We start from the raw sequence: 16007 nt of genomic DNA, 5'->3' as shown, positions 1-16007 counted from the left end.
ATAATTATCTCCAGTCCAGATGCAGTTTACCAGTCAGGGGTCATTTTTACCGTAAGCAGGGGTGCCTAGTGACATCGTTAACATCTTACCTTCATCAGGTTTCCACTTATGCTAGACAATTAACAAAGGTGAAACTCTCTTGCAAAAGGGAAAAGGATTTGTTTAACCCTTTACCCGGTATACACCATCCTGTTTCCCCCAGAGAAGTGGTGCTTTTTGGGATCTCTTTTGGGAGGATGAATGATGTTCTCAGTATGGCTATAATATAGTCCATGCTTGTTTATGTTTTCTAATTGATCTGTATAAGATGTAGACATAAACTCTGGCCAAGAGATACACTGTGGAGTCATATTGGCTTGGGATCAAATTCAGGCTTTGCAACTTATTGAGAGTGCATTCCTTCATTCAGCCTTGCAAAGAACATTCACTACCTGCTGTATGCAGGGCTTTATGGTAGATGCCAGGTGAGAATAGGTGTTTAAGACCTGGTCCTTGCCCTTGAGGAGCCACAGTCTTATTAGTAAGATAGGCAAAAAATAAGCAATTCCAAATGGGTGTGGTATTACCAGGCCAGGCCAGGGTAGTAGAGAAGTCTTCCCAGAGGAGGGTACACCCAGTTGGTGCTTGAAGATGAATTGGCCAGGTAGAGAAGGTAGAGAAAAGCATTCCAAGTAGAAGGGACAGCATGTACAAAGGCATAGGAGAGGACCAGAGTATCAAGAGATAAAGCTGGTGAGGGAAGCAGGGGCATTTGGAAAGCTACTTAATACTTCTGGGCCTCAGTTTCCTCATCTATAAAATGGGGTTATTAGTGCCTACCTGCTTATGAAATTAAATGAGATAATAATGTATGTTTAAGCACCTGGGATAGTTCATTTTAATTACCTTTCCAAATCTATCCATGGATGCCCAAGGGCCAAACATTTGACTTTAAATGAAAAGGAGAAAAAAACCAACAAGCTGGAGGGTTTGGCCAGCCACCTGTACGATGCAAGCATTTCCTCCAGTGGCTCTTGTGTTAGTTGTCTTACCTCTTTTTTTTTGGAAAGCGATAAATGTTTGCACTCTGTCTCAGATTATGTCTTACAGTATCAGTGAAGCACATAATTGTGTTTTCCTAATGGCTCGACATTAACAATAAGCCACGACCCTGTTGAGGCGTTCTCTGGGACAATTTTCCATCTGCTGACAGCCCTGTGCCCATCTGATGCTCCATCAACACATCCTGTCATTTGCTGTTTTGTCTTGCTTTTCTGAAAGGCGGCTACCTCCCACATGCCAGCTGGGGATACTTGGCTTTGGGAGACATTTACTATTCAGTGACCACAAGTCACACATCAGGATGAGCTGAGGAGCTACCCAAGCCACGATCAAGATCTTTCTGATGTGTAAATTGAATCCTGTCATTTCTCTGGGCAAAACCACACAATGGCTCTCTGTTATGCCTTGGTGAAGTCTTACTTGCCTAAATCAGGCCTCTGCTTCAGACCTTCCAATGGCTTTCCCTGGTGTGTAGATAACATCAAATGCCTTTTTGGGTCCATGTGAGAGGCAGTGTCTGGTGCCGGCAAGTATTTTATTTTGGTTTTATGTTTTTATTTATTCATGTAAGTAATCTCTACACCGAACCTGGGGCTCGAACTTACAACTCTGAGATCAAGAGTTGCACGCTCTGCGGACTGAGCCAGCCAGGGGCCCTGGGGCCTGCAAGTGTTAATAAATATGAATTCCCATTGTAATGACATGCCACCCTCACCTGCTGCTGAGCCCAAGGAAGAGAGTTGAAGTAGAGTCAAGAGGGCTGATATTGAAAATCCTCACATATTTTAATCAATGCTTGACTTCTGGGGCAAGGACTGGCCGACCTCAGGCCCTTGTTTTGTCCCCCTCCCCTGTCCCTGCTCGTGGTGACCTTGGTGCATTCGGGAGGGAGATGTAGCTCCCACTCGCCTGTGTTGGGTATCTGGGGCACAGTCAGTCTGGCCTTCAGAGATAACAAGATCCCCAGCTCGTGGGAACATTTCTGTTGAGCAAGCAGGAATTTTTTGGTGCCTTCTCTCCTGAAGTTATTGCCCCTTCTCTTTTTATTAAACTGTAAATCATGAAGATTATGTTACCTGCCAGAAAGTTTAGGGAATGCGAGAAGGTCCCCTGCCACTGTTGCACCATGCAGACTCAAGAGCAGTGTTGCTTTGGGTGCGTCTTGTCCTGAAGATTCAGAGCCACAAACTGTTCTGCTCCAGCTGGCTCCCCCCAGAAGCCCCTGACCTGCCCTTACCTGTTTTGTCTTTTCTCTTTTCATGGTATGTAATTTGTTCGTTATGTTTATTGTTTATGTCCTGCATCTGCCCCTAGAACTTCAGCTTCGTGATGGTGGGGATCCATCAGAGCAACTCTAACTGCCCTGCCTCCTTTTGGGGCATTGCCCACCTACCTGGCTGACTCCTGCACCCATATCTTTTAAGTTTCTTCTCAAGTGCCTTCCCACAGGAAGGAGGCCTTCCCTGCCTTCCCCTCTGCTGCTGTCATTGCCCTTGCAGCACGTGGAACACTTCGGGTTCCCTGAGAGCTGGGGTGCTCTCTGTCCCCTTGGAGGCCATGTCTGGGAGCTTGGACTGTGTCTCAAGAGCAGTGGGAGCAGTTAGAAGGACCTTGGTGACTGTCAACACATTGGATGGGGAAGGGCAAGAGTGGATGCAGGAGGATGGAGGGAGGTGATTGCTGTGGTTTAGGAGAGAATTGATGATGGCTCGCTGCACTAGCAGGAGAGCCACTAGCCACATGAGGCTGTTTTGGTTTAACATCAAACCAGATCAAATCCAACCTAATTCCTCAGTCACACTACCCATATTTTAAGTGCTCTGTAACCACCGGCCTGTGCAGAACATTCCCATCATTGCAGAAAGACCCAGGCTGTTGGTTCTGGGCCAGAGTAGAACCCCTGGGTCAGAAGGAGTGAGCACTTTTAGGGCTCTTGATTCAGCTGTCACGCCATTTTCCAGAACAGTCATCCACGTTCCCTAGCCGCACAAGGAAGCACCCATTTTGTCGCACCCTCCTGCCGTGTCCTGTTGTCTTCTGAAGAACCTTCAGTTGTGCATGTGCCTCTTGTCAAATCTGCCTTCACGGAGAGTCTAACATGTGGACCATGAAGTCTTTGTGATCAGGGAATTATATGTATATTAATGCAGATTTCAATAAAAAGAGTTATGTTTGCCATTGTGGTACAGTCTGATGCTGTTTAAATGCCTTTGGTAATATCTTCAATCAGATGGCAAACAGAAAATAGGAAAGTTAGTAATAAAAAATGAATTAGAACGATTAGCAAAAGGTGAACCGCTTCCCTCCTCAGGCAACAGGCAGCGTTGACTGAGCTTTGCAGGGTGCTTCTGTCCAAACACGCGTGTGGATTATCGCAGCCTCCGGGGCCGGCCCTGGGGTCTGTTCAGCACATAGGACTTGGTTATTGCCTTCAGTTTTGCAAAGGTCACGGACATCCCCTTAGAGGGACTCTGAGGGGCTCACACGGGGATGAGGGGCTCATGCCCTAGGGTGTCTGGAGTGGGGCCTCAGAAGAGGGGTTTCTGACTCAGGGCAGGCCAGCAGTTCCTCTTTCCAAGGCAGAGACATCTGTGTCTGCGTTCCCCCTCCCTGCATCCCCCAGGACCCTGGAGAATCCTAACCACCCCTCTTTCTAGCATCTTCTCTAGGGATGCCCTTGGGGAGCCTTTCATGGTTGTCTAGTGTTGGAGGTGGGGGTCTCCCCAAGAAGGGGTAGATGCAAAGTCTTTAATTGACTAGTGCAGACACTGGACTAGTTGCAAAGAGAAACAGAATTCTGGGGACAGAGTGAGGCATGTGTGGCTGGAGCTCAAGCCAGAAGGACATGGAACTTGCACTGTGGAACCGTTGAAACTCACTGGAGCATGGGCCACAGAGATGACACACTGGTGGTTGGGGTGATTATGTCCATACTACCTGGCTCACTTCCACAGTCAGTCATCAGGGTTGGATAACGCCACCTTAGCTGTATAACTGCTGCAACAGATAGGCACGTTTTGTTCAGACCATGTTCGCTGGATGGCCCCCACAGTTGGTTGGTAACTACCTACCTTAGGCCAGAGCTGCCCAACCTTTAACAGGCATGGAAATCACGCAGGGTCTTATTAAAATGCAGATTCTGATTCAGTAGACCTGGAGTGGGGCCAGAGATTTTGAGGGTCTAACAAGGTCCAGGAGATGCTGAGTTGCTGGTCAGTGGACCACAATTTGAGAACCAAGGCCTCTGTGTCAGACTGAGCTCTCTAGAAACAGAGCCCTAGACAAGGATGCTGGTGAAAGAGTACTCTCCCTAGAAAGGGCTTGAGGGCCCAGGAAGCCCTGGGGGAGGAGGTGAGCAAGGAGGTGGTCTCAGCTGGAGATCTGCTTCAGCCCAGTTCCGTGGGGAATCCTGGTGGTGGTCTTTTGCACACCCTTGTCCGTGGGTTCCTGGCCATGGGCTTCCTCAGGGAGGGTTGGGGGAGAGGTGTCATACTTTCTATGCTTTTCTTCTGTCAGCCAAGGGTACTTCTGCAAAGGAGGGGGCATTAACATTCACAGCCACTGGAGGATAGATGCACGGCCTGAAAAGAGGGATCTTGGTGGGACCCATCAGCATCCACACACTGTATCATCATCTGAGAATAGCTTTGGGAGTGTGGAAGGGGAGCCAGGACTGTTGGCTTTTGTTTGAACTCTGCTGTGTGACCTTGGGTAAGCCACCTCTGCTCTCTGGGCACTGTTTGCGCTACAGCCTCACACGGTTTGGTTGTGATTGGTCCTTGGTCCTTGTCCTTAGGTTGTGATAGAGCCTGCAGGTAGGGATGGGTGGATAGGTGAGGGTCTGCACAGGGTAGACAACTCTTGCTTCAGAGCCCAAGGAGGGGGAGGAGAGAGGGAGCAGAGAGAGGAGGATGGGGGGGGAGGGGAAGGGGACAGGGCAGTGGTGGAGGGAAGAGAGAGAGGGAGATTGAAAGAGAGGGGGAGGGAGAGACAACAGGGTGGGGGAGAGAATCCCTGAGACCTGCAGTGCTCAGGGAGTGCTTCCTGGCAGAGGTATTTCGACAGGACCTCCAAGAACGGTAGGATGGGGACATATAGAGGAAGGGAGGACAGAAGAGCCAATAATTTCATGTGTACCATGGGATAGGTGTTTTACTTATTTATTTATTCTTCATAACCACACTTGGGAGTAGAAGCTGATCCTGCTGTGCAGATAAAGGAAGGCACTGGAAGTCAGGTGACTGGGCCATTGTCACACTGGGACTGGAACCTGAACCTATTTGCTAAGACCCCCATTCTTGACCTCCATAACATCATCAAGCAGGGAGAGGGTGTGGCCAAGGCCAAGGGGACGGGTGGCTTGGGGAACTGTGGCACAGCTGTCTGGATGGGTACAGGCTAGTGTGGAAGTGGAGACAAAACCTGCAGCTTGGGAAGGGCACTCAATGCCAGGCCTTGGAGTTTGGGTCTTACGGTGGGGAGCCACGGAGGGCTTTGGGGCAGGTGTGATGTGTGCAAGGGAAGTAAGGCAGTGTTGCACCCTTTGCTTGGGGGCCCTTCCCACCCCCACACTGGGCCACCTTCCCCACACATCTGTCTTCCCTGATTCATCAGTCTCTCTCTGTGTGTGTGTGTGTGTGTGTGTGTGTGTGTGTACATGTACATGCTGGGGTGGGGGCCTGGAGTCCTTCCTGGACCCTTTCTGTAGACCACTTTCTTAGCACTTGGGGTCCTTGGGGCAGAGGGATTTCCACATTTGCTGTAGGTGCTTTGTGGTACAGGGGCCCTGGAATCCCAGTGCTATCCAGTGATCTCAGGGTAGGTAAGAGCTGGTTGCCTTGCTGCTTAGATAAGCCCATCTTCCTGCCTCTCTCCTCCTGTGCAACCAGCCCCAAGCTGCATGGTGGCACCTGGGAGGTGAAGGGAGGAAGGACCACAGACCGTCATCCTAGATGGACATAGACGTGGACTTGGGTGTGTCAAGACTTTGAAGTTGAGGATTCGGGTCTGAATCATCTTCAGCCTTCTTTACTCTCTTATCTGTGGCCTAAGTTTTCTCCCCCAGTCAAAGCTGGCAACATCCAGCTCTTTCTCATTCTTCACATAAACCTCTCTCTCTCTCTCTCTCTCTCTCTCTTTTTCAGGATGTTATGTAAGCTACAGTCACAACTTGGCACCTGGCATAAGATGCTGATAACAACCATAGAAACTGTTACTGCCAAGTGGGGTGGCAGGGCTAAGATGGTAGTGGGAGAGGTACCCACTAGGCTGGGGTGGTGACAGAGGAGGAGCTACTGTTTATTGAATACCTACTGTGTGCCAGGTGTCTTATGTATACTGTGTTCTTTAACCCTCACAATAGTCCTGTAAGTTACATGTTATTATTACCATGTCACAAACAGCGGATAGCTGACACCACAGGCTCAGAGGGGTCGAGAAACTTGTCTAAGGTCAACAGCCTGCAGGTAGGAGAGTGGGTCATGAACCAGAACCTGTCCAGCTCCAAAGTCATGATCTTTATTCTGCAACATATGCAGATCTTTAGCTTCCCTGGGGGGAAGGGATTCCCTGCTTAGAGTCAAACCATCCCAACCTAGACTTGGCATAGAGTATATTATTCTCATTGCAGACAGAGGTGAATGCTCACCTTGTCCAGACTCAAACCCTCATCCCCCCCCCACCAGCTGCTTTCCACCTCCCAAGAGGCTTGTATTGTTCTCAACTTGATATTGTATAGACCAGACACTTGTTCTTTGGCTGTGAGAATATCATGGCCAGTGCTCTACTGTTAGCTCCTATTAGTTGCTGCCTAACAAGCCACCCAAAATTAGTTGTTTAAAGCAACCGCTGTTTTATTTAGCTCACAATCTGTGGGTTGGCTGGAGGACTGTCTGGCTGGCTGGTCTCTGCAGGGCTCCCTCCTGCATCTGTGATCACTTGGCTGGTTACCTGGCAGCTGGGTGATCTAGGATGGCCTCACTCACCTGTTTGGCAGTTGGCAGGCTGCTGGCTGGGAGCTGGCTGATTGTTGGCTCGGCTTTCCTCCAGACCTCTTCTTCCAGCAGGCTAGCTCAGGCTCCTTCACTAGGTGCTCCGGGGCTCCTGAGGCTGCAAGAGTGAGACGTTCCAGTGCACACATGCTTTTCAGGCTTTTCCTTGTGGCACATTTGTTGCTGTCTCAGTGGCCAAATAAAGTCACATGGCTAAGCCTGGCTTCAAGATGGGAAGAAAAAGACTCCCATCTTTTGGTAAGAAGAGCAGTGACATCACTGTGCAGAGGGCAGGCATGTAGAAATGGGAGGACCTGTGGTCATCTTTGTAATCTACTGTGGCTGACAACAAACATTTTTATGAAGCCTCTGCTGTGTACTAGGCACTGGGGTGGGAACTCCAGGGTGAACAAAAGATGTATAATGACACAATGAAACACAAAATGTGAGCATGGCAGGGTCAATCAGGAGAGCTACACATGTGCTACGAGGCCGGGTAATGGGGGGGGAGTCAGAGGGAACTTCAGGAATTGTAGGTAGACAGGTTGCCACATGGGGCAAGAGCAGCATTCTAGATAGAGAGGGCAGCATGTGCGAAGGCCCTGTGGAAGGAGAGACTTGGCACATTTGAGCACCCATTGAAGTGCCAGTTCCCTATAAGTGTCAGCATGCTTGGTCTGAGAAAGGAACTTCTGGTTCATAGATGTCCTCTGACCAGCCCCCACATGACACAGTCCTAGGAGGGAGGTAGGGAGAGACCTTTCCATCGGCACCTTATACACAGGGTGGCTAGGCTTGGTGGGCTTTGGGACAAAGGAGAGATTGATGCTCACACGGTCACCCAGCAAATCCTTATACAAGAGGAGAGATTTGAGCATTGGAAAGGGCAAGGGGGCAGTGAGGGAGAGGTCAGATGTGTAGGATCGAGGGGTGGGTCTGGGATGCTGGGTGAAGTACAGGGTTTGGATTTAGTTCTGTTGGCCAGTGATCTTTAGACCCTGAATGGAGAATGTCAGATCTGGTGTGGGGACCTGAGTATCCAGCCCCCTGGGGAACCACCTGCTTACTGCCTTTACTGTCCTTGAGCCTTCAGCAGGTTCTCTCAAGGCATATCAGGGGGTGCAGTTTCAGAAAAGGTCTGAGGTTGCTGGGAGCCAGAATAATGATCATAAATGAGCTAGCACAGAAATGGAGAAATGGGATAAGTCAGACAAATTCGAGTTTGAATCCTTGTTTCTTGTGGTATTGCCCTGAAATTCTGGGCAAGTGCCACTAGCCTCAGGCCTTGGTTTTCTCATCTGAAAATGGGGCCTGATTCCATCCACCTCAGGTTGGGTGAGGAGGGGCCTGTGGGGCCAGGTTAATCTTAGTGCTTCTCCTCTGTGCATGCAGGCTCTTGCCTGTGTGCAGCCGAGGACAGTGCTGGGAGCTCAGTGACTGCAAGTCAGAATATAGCAAACACTCCTCTTTACCAGGCCCCAGAATAAACAGAAACCATGGTAACCAGGAGGCATCACATGGGCGGGCAGCCCTGTCCTGCTGTAGATGGCCTCTAGTGATGGCGCAAGCCATGGGGACTCTATTAGCCCTCCTTCCCTGCCCGCCTGAGGTAGGACTGAGTGGTTCTAGCAAAATCAGTCCTCACTTTGGGTTTCTGTTCAACCTCACATTTCATTATTTAATTTTATTTTTTCAGTCTTGTCCCAGAAAGCATGTCCTGAGTGAGATAAATTGGAGCAAACCCCCCTGCTGTCTCCTTCCCTCTGGCATCTCCTGACTGATGCCCTAGAAGAAGTTGCCACGACCCTTCTGGAGGCAGGAGCTGAAACAGAAGACGTCTACACTAGAAGGGAGGGCAAGGGCCAGTGGGCCAGCAAGGTGGTGACATCTAGCAAGGTGGTAACATTAATGCAGAGAGGCTCACCCTTACCCAGGGTTCACAGCTAGTAAGGGGCAGAGCTGGGATTTGAACCTGGTGTCTTCTTGTTTCAGAACCCATTTCCATATTGCCTTTGGCTGAACTGGCGCCCAGACACTGGCGTGGCCGGGAGGAGTGTGTTTGTCAGCTTGCCACGTGGAGGCAGCTGGCTTGCGATGCCCGTCCCACCCCGCAGAGGTCCAGGGTGTTCATAGTGGAGGGGACCGAGGTAGCCTTGGAAACCCCAAAGGTTTCTAGTCCCTGTGTTTCTGTTTGGAAGCCTCCTTGTGCACATGTGGCAGGAGCAGGCTTATACCCTCCCTTCTAGAAGCATGGCTTTGCCTTGGCTGGATATTGAGAGGGGCCTTCCTGGAGCCCCTGGCTTCTCCCTCTACATCTGCAGCCATCCATACCTGATAGTCAAAGCCCAGGCTTGGGTGAACCTGTTGTCTTTTGTAACCTTGTCTCCTTACCTGTAAAATGACGGATTTGGTGACTCCGTTGACAGCCCATAGTGAGCAGAAGTTTACTTCCAATCCTGCTTCTGACACTTATTAGCTGTGTATATCCAGCAAGTTACTTACCTTCTCCATGCCTTAGTTTCCTTCTCTGTAAAATGGGGATAATAATCACATCTACCTAACAAGGTTGTCTTGAGAACCAACATATGTAAATGCAGGAACAGTACCCAGGACAGAGTATGTGCTATTCTTACTGTTACTTCACGTTGGGAAATTAGTATTGATGTAGCAGGACCTGTTGTGCTTGGCAGGAAGCAGATGTGCAGAAACTGCTTTTGGTTGGGTAGGGGAAGAAGATGGGGTCAGATAGTAGTAGGAAGACCTCTGCTGGGCCCACTGTGGGACCTTGGGACACTACCTAACCTCTCAGGGTCTCATTTTTGGTGGTTGCTTGTTTATTTTTGGTTTTTCAGTAACAAGAACACATAGGAAGATATAGAAGCATATATGGTACATTACAAAACTAGAGTCAAGGAAAATATAAAATAGAACAAATTCTATTGAATTTGGAAAATGAAAGCAGATTTGTTGGCCCTGGGGTCTTATGGAAATTGGCTTGTAAATCTGGCTCTGGGCTTCCTGGCAGATGAGTGAAAAGGGAAATAGATTTACTCCATGATTTTTTTGACCAAGGGGAAGAGGCTTAGCAGGTCCTCACGAGAAACACAGCCTTAACTGGCATTTGGAGCTGAAAGAAATTCCTCTCACCAGCCTCATGGAAGTTCTCAGACCTCAGTTTCCCCAAATATAAAGCAAGGGGATGAGACCCAGCTCCCTTGCTGCTCTGGCTGATTGTGGGGATTATTACATGGGTAGAAAGTACCTGGTACATTCCCAGTGAGTAGTGGGTGCTCAGAGGGCACAGCTCTTACCCCTCTGCCCGGTCATAGCTTGCTCCTATCAGTTTCTGGACAAAAGCTGAAGTCTGCACAAAGTCAGGCCAAATATACCTGCCAGTGCCCGGAGTACAGTTGTGCTGTTGGAACCCAGCGGAGGGGAGTTCTGTGTGCAAGGGGTGGAAGCTGCTTCCTAACAGGATAGACGCCAAGGCCATTGGGGCACTGTGATGAAATGAGGTTGGAATGTGGTGTTGTGCATAAGCCCCACAAACGAGTACAGGTGGTGCAGTGGGAGGTTGTGTGAGGGCCATTCAAGTGAGACTCCCTCCGTGCAGTCCGACATGAGTTCGAATTCCGACAGGGCTGTGGCAGGGTCAGGGGGAGTGGGGGGCATCTACAGAGGATGAAGGGAGGCAGGGCCCAGTGCAGCCTCAGGTATGTAGTGTGGCCCCAGGGTGGCACGCGTTTTGGGGCAGGAGGCATGCAGGACTGGAGCAACCACAATGCCCCGGGGGAGGGGGGGCAGGATCCAGAAGGCATTAGAGGCACAAAGTGGCTTTAATCACTTCCCTTGGGCGAGATTTATTTAACAGCAGCTCAGAGCTTCTCAGCACTTACAGGTGCTGACGGGGGCATCACAATATTGTGAAATTAAGCAGGGAGCCGACTTCATTACGGCTTACCTGGCAAGGAAGCAGCCGCCTTAGCAGCGATGGTTGGATGTGACGGAGCTAAAATTGAACTTGGCAATTACGCTCCAGAGAGGTTCTCCGTGCTGTAAAAGGAAGTTCCATGGAAATCAACCCTGGTAATCATAGGGTTTACAATTAGTCAGTTACTATTAAGGTTGCCCTGTCAGCATGTACTTCAGGGCAATGCAGGGGAAGAGGACGGAAAAGGTTTTGACTGTCTTGGTTTCCATGTGTTCACCTGCATTGGGGTATTTTTTTTTTCTTTTTTTCAAATTGGTTCCAGGACAAAAGTTTGAGAGACCCTGTGTTAATATCACGGTGCAGGGTGGCCATTTGAATGGTGGGTCGTTTTAAAGTCTTTTTATTTTATTTGCATGCCCTCGTACGTCTTTCTCATTTTTGGGTTTTCTCCAGACTCATGAGGGTGCTTTTCCAAACAGCTTCATGACTCCCCTTGGGATATTGTATATGAAGAGCTCAGCTTTTTGTTGACTCCTTGTTCCAGAGGAATGATGTCATAACATGGAAGTTGTATTTATTTTTGTTTTTTAAGATTTTGTTTATTTGACGGAGAGAGAGCACAAGCAGGGGGAGCAGCAGGCAGAGGGATAAGCAGGCTCCATGCAGGGCTCGATCCTAGGACCTCGGGATCATGACAAGCCAAAGGCAGAAGCCCAACCAACAGAGCCAGCCAGGCATTCCAATATAGAAGATTTTGAAGCACCTTCATGGAATTATTTTTATTAAGCTGTGACTAGGATATTACAACAACTTCAGAATATTGTGCCCATTTTGCAGATAAAGGCAGTGAGGAGCTGATGTGTGTTTGGCTGCTGTGCAGTCAGACAGAAAGAAAGGGCTTGTACCGATTCACTTCTAAGTCGCCCCAGGGTGTGTGCACTGACCGTCTTGAATGGGAAGATGGAAACTCAAGTCAGCAACTTGCTTTGAACCCAGGCCGATTCATCAGTATTACGGGAACTTGTGCTAAGCGGTGTGTAAGGATTGAGATAATCCAGGCACAGTAGGAGCTCAGCACAGGTCCCTGTTGCTACTAATAGTGATATTTATCACCCACTCACTTTGTGCCAGGCATGGGACCAGGCCCTTTCTATGAGTGATGGTGGCTTTGCACAAAGACCCCTCAAAGCAGTCTTAAGTAAACACAGGCTCAGAGGGGATAACTTTGTCCAGGTCTTCTTAGTTCGTAAGGGGGTAGTGCCAGGATTCAGATTTGGGCAGTCTGGCTCCCGGAGCCTGGCCCTTGTCCTGCCCCTACTCTGGGAACGGTTGAATGTCAAGAACAAGGCAGCCTGGATTAGCGGCCTCTGTGGCTGAGAAGAGAGAAGCATTAAAACAGAAATATCTTTTCCAAAAGGCTTCTGCTCCTTCACATGAAGCTGAGTCATCTCTCCTTGTTTTGAACCATAACCATCGAGCTGCCCCCAAATGCCCCCAAATTAAAAAAATAAATAAAATAAAAAATGCTGAGCTCTGTTAAGGTACAGAGCCTCCCTGGCTCCACCCCAGAAGGAGCTAAGCAGAGGGTCTGTAGAGCTCAGACCCCCTCAACTGGGTACCGTGGCCCAGATGTAATGGGGACTCACTCTCAAGGTGAGTCCAGGTTGGGAAGCCATTCTGTAACCACATACCTGGGGACAGCATGGTCACAACCCCAGAATTCCTCTTTCTAGGTCATGAGTGGCAGAGTCAAGTCCAGAATCTTCTATTCCCAGGCTCAGCTCTCAGATTCCCTTTCCTGCATGTGGTGGAGGCCAGCATTTGATGGAGAATGCAGGGACTTTCTGCATCTGTCCTGTGTCACCCCACCTCTGCCTCTTAACATGCTTCCTCCCTTCTCTGTATACCCAACACTGCCCCTCCTGCAATCCCCAGCTCAGATGACACCTTTTCTGTGAAGCCCTCCCTTAGCCGATAACCCTGAGGCTCTTAGCCATGAGCACTGTCTCCCTTATGTACTAATTTCTCCCCTTCGTGCCTGAGCTCAGATGTCTTTGGGGGCAAGGACAATGTCCTGATCACACACTCCCCTTGTGTCTGGAACATGCCCTGCATGGAGTGGGGACTAGCCAAAGGGAACAGTAACTGCTGTTGAGTGAATGAGTTAGTAAATGATAATTGAAGGCTTTTTACCTTCACACTTTCTCTGTAACCATCAGTTATACCTTTTGCTTGTTGGAGTCTCTGGTCTCCAGTTAGAAAGTTCAATATCCAACACTAATATGGGCGTTTTTTCATTATCAGTGAATGCAGATCATTTGTCATGGCTGCATAGTATTCCACTGTACAGAGTTGTGATTTATTTAACCAATACCCTATCAATGGATTTTATTCTTTTTTTAAAACAGCAACAGTGTGATATTTAAAGATCTTTTATTTATATATTTGAGATAGAGAGAGAAAGTGACAAGAGGGGCAAAGGGGAGAGAGAGGGACAAACTGACTCCACACTGAGCATGGAGCCTGACATGGAGCTCGATCCCATGACCTTGAGATCAGGACTTGAGCCAAAATCAAGAGTCAGATGCTCAAGTAACAGCCACCCAGGTGGCCCTCAGTTGTATTATTCTTATTTCCATTTTCTTATAAATAATGTTACAACAAAGAATAAATATCTGTGTGCAAATGCATGGGGCCTAGGAAGTCCTTTCCCATCTTAAGCCTATAGAAGCATTCATGGATGAGCTTTTGTAGTACCCTCCCAGCTTTGTGTGTGTGTTTCCAGCTCTTTGATATAGCTGAAATTTCCATCTTTCTGTCATAGTACAAAATCTCTCTTTCCCTTTCCTTCACACAAGGATCCATGCACTGGGATCTGGGCCTTGGATCTACAGATTGCGTGTACTTTCTGTTTGTTGAGCATCTGCTGTGTGTCAGCCTCTGCTGGATCTGCTGATCCAGCCTCTCTGCTAGGAGCCGAGACCCAGAGATGAGCAAGGCTCTACAGAGTCCTGGTCATCATGGAGTTCACAGCCTAGTGAGGAAAGGTGAGCAATAAACAGAAGTGAAAGCCATCAAAACAAATAAACAGAAGCCATTGGAGTGATGTGCTAGGAAGAAAGGAACTCAGTGTGGGTGGGTCAGAGGAGCCCTCTCTGGGGAGGAAGGAGATCTCCAAGCAGAATGTGAATGAAGGATGAGAAGTCGATTGTGTGAGGGAGCATCTGGGCGAGCACGATCCAGGCAGAACAGCATGAGAAAGGTGCAGAGGCATGAACACAGGACCCTTCCTCTCTGGAGCCCTTTCTGATCCCTCCACCCCCTCCTCATGCAGAGGCCTGAGCACTGGTCCCCTTTGTCACCATTTGTTACCTGGGTCCTTCTCCTTATCACTTAGTTTATTATTGGTATAAGTGTTCGGTAGTGGGATACTTCCAGAACTCCTCTCACTGAGTCCTGGATGCCCTCAGCTATGTGAGGCTTCCTCCACAGCCTTTGGTGTTTCTGAAATGTCCAAAAATTAAAACTGGCTTAACAGCACCTGGCACAGTACATGGCACTTAATAGTTACTGTCATCCCCATTTTACAAATGAAGAAACTGAGGCTCAGGGAAGCTAGCACAGCTAGGATTTAAACCCAGTTCTGTCTTACTCGAGTCCACATTCCTCCTGGAGCCCTGAATTAACTGCACCTGTGTGAAAACTAAGGCCGTTACAGGGGAATCCATAGTTCCTCAGGCCAGCGCTGTCCCAGGCCTGATCCAGCCTCGGCCCTTGGCCTGCTGGCATCAGAGGAGTGGGAAGGAACTAGGGCGGCTCTTATATTTTTGGTTAATTTTTTATTTTATTTTTTAAAGATTTTATTTATCCATTCATGAGAGACACAGAGAGAGAGAGAGAGAGGCAGAGACGCAGGCAGAGGGAAAAGCTCCATGCGGGACTCGATCCTGGGTCTCCAGGAGCAGGCTCTGAGCTGAAGGCAGCGCTAAACCGCTGAGCCACCCGGGCTGCCCCATTTTTTTTTTGTCTTAAATTACGAATGTCAAACAAAAGAAAACAAAACAAAACACACAAATGTCATGCATGCTTGTGGAAAAGAAAAAAAGAAAAAAAAATTAGACAAAAAAGAGAAAAGTAGCAGATGAAAAATACCTCCTTCTACTCTGCAGATGATCGCTGTTCTCAGTTTGGCATCTCTGACAGGGCATATCACACACACAGTTATTGTTTTTGTTTTGTTTTGTAAAGATGGGATCATGTCTTTGACTTTTTCTTCCAAAGGGTCCCAAGTCAGCACCTGCAGACCTTCCTCATTCCCTCACATTCCATAGAATGGATATATTTTACTCGGACGCTCAGAAGTCTGATTGCCAATGAGATGGCATGCAACTTTCACAGGTTGACAGGTGCTGCTAGGCTGCCTTCCAGAAGCCTTTCCAGCTCAATACCTGCTCCGGAGGCAGTGTGCGTGAGTGGGGAAGGCTGCCTCCCCTTCCGCTCCCTGAGACCTGGTGTGGAGACCGCTGCCAGGAGCTCGGAACACTCAGGCCCAGATTGGGATAGGAGATGGATTTTGATAAAAGAGGTTAAATAACAGGTTTTTCCATTTCACCTTATAGGAATGGGATGGGGGGCGGGGGTGCTGGGCCTCCAGCCAATAGAGGACCAAGACTTGTCAGGAGGGCTTATAAAGCTTGCTATTTCTGGCATTTTTTCTCTTTCTCTGCTGATTATGCAGCAGAATCGCACAGAGGCTGTCGCGGGCGCGTTCTCTCGCTGCCAGGGCTTCTGTGGAATGAGACTCGGGCTCCTTCTACTTGCAAGACGCTGGTGCATTGCAGGTGTGTTTCAGCAGAAGGTAAGCAGCGGGTGCCCGCTGCCTCCTGCGGTGGAGGTGGTCAGGCCGTTGCTGTAGGGTGAAGAGAGACGGTGCCTGGGTGGGGGCAGGCAGGGGCTTGGACTGGTGCTTGTCACCTTATGGAGTGACGATGCTTTGGAGGGTCCAGGAGGCCTGCAGTTGGCAGCTCCTTCTTGAAAAGGAATTT

At 49.0% G+C, this 16007-nt stretch overlaps 1 protein-coding gene across 4 annotated transcripts in view; it reads left to right on the top strand.

Annotated features, from left to right (window-relative positions):
• Positions 1-16007, top strand: part of TOX2 (TOX high mobility group box family member 2) — a 132877-nt gene that overhangs the window by 12038 nt on the left and 104832 nt on the right. Inside the window, exon 1 of one of the 4 annotated variants that reach the window (XM_041732230.1) lies at positions 15753-15803. The exons of the other annotated variants lie outside the window; for them this stretch is intronic. The gene's annotated coding sequence lies outside the window, so the exon portion shown is untranslated. Of the gene's footprint in view, positions 1-15752; positions 15804-16007 lie in introns of those variants that run through there. 4 annotated transcript variants of the gene reach the window in all.

This window comes from Vulpes lagopus, chromosome 18 (assembly GCF_018345385.1).
Source record: "Vulpes lagopus strain Blue_001 chromosome 18, ASM1834538v1, whole genome shotgun sequence".
Classification (NCBI taxonomy): domain Eukaryota; kingdom Metazoa; phylum Chordata; class Mammalia; order Carnivora; family Canidae; genus Vulpes; species Vulpes lagopus.
Note: the sequence above shows the minus strand (reverse complement) of the source record. Positions and strands in the feature narration are given on the sequence as shown.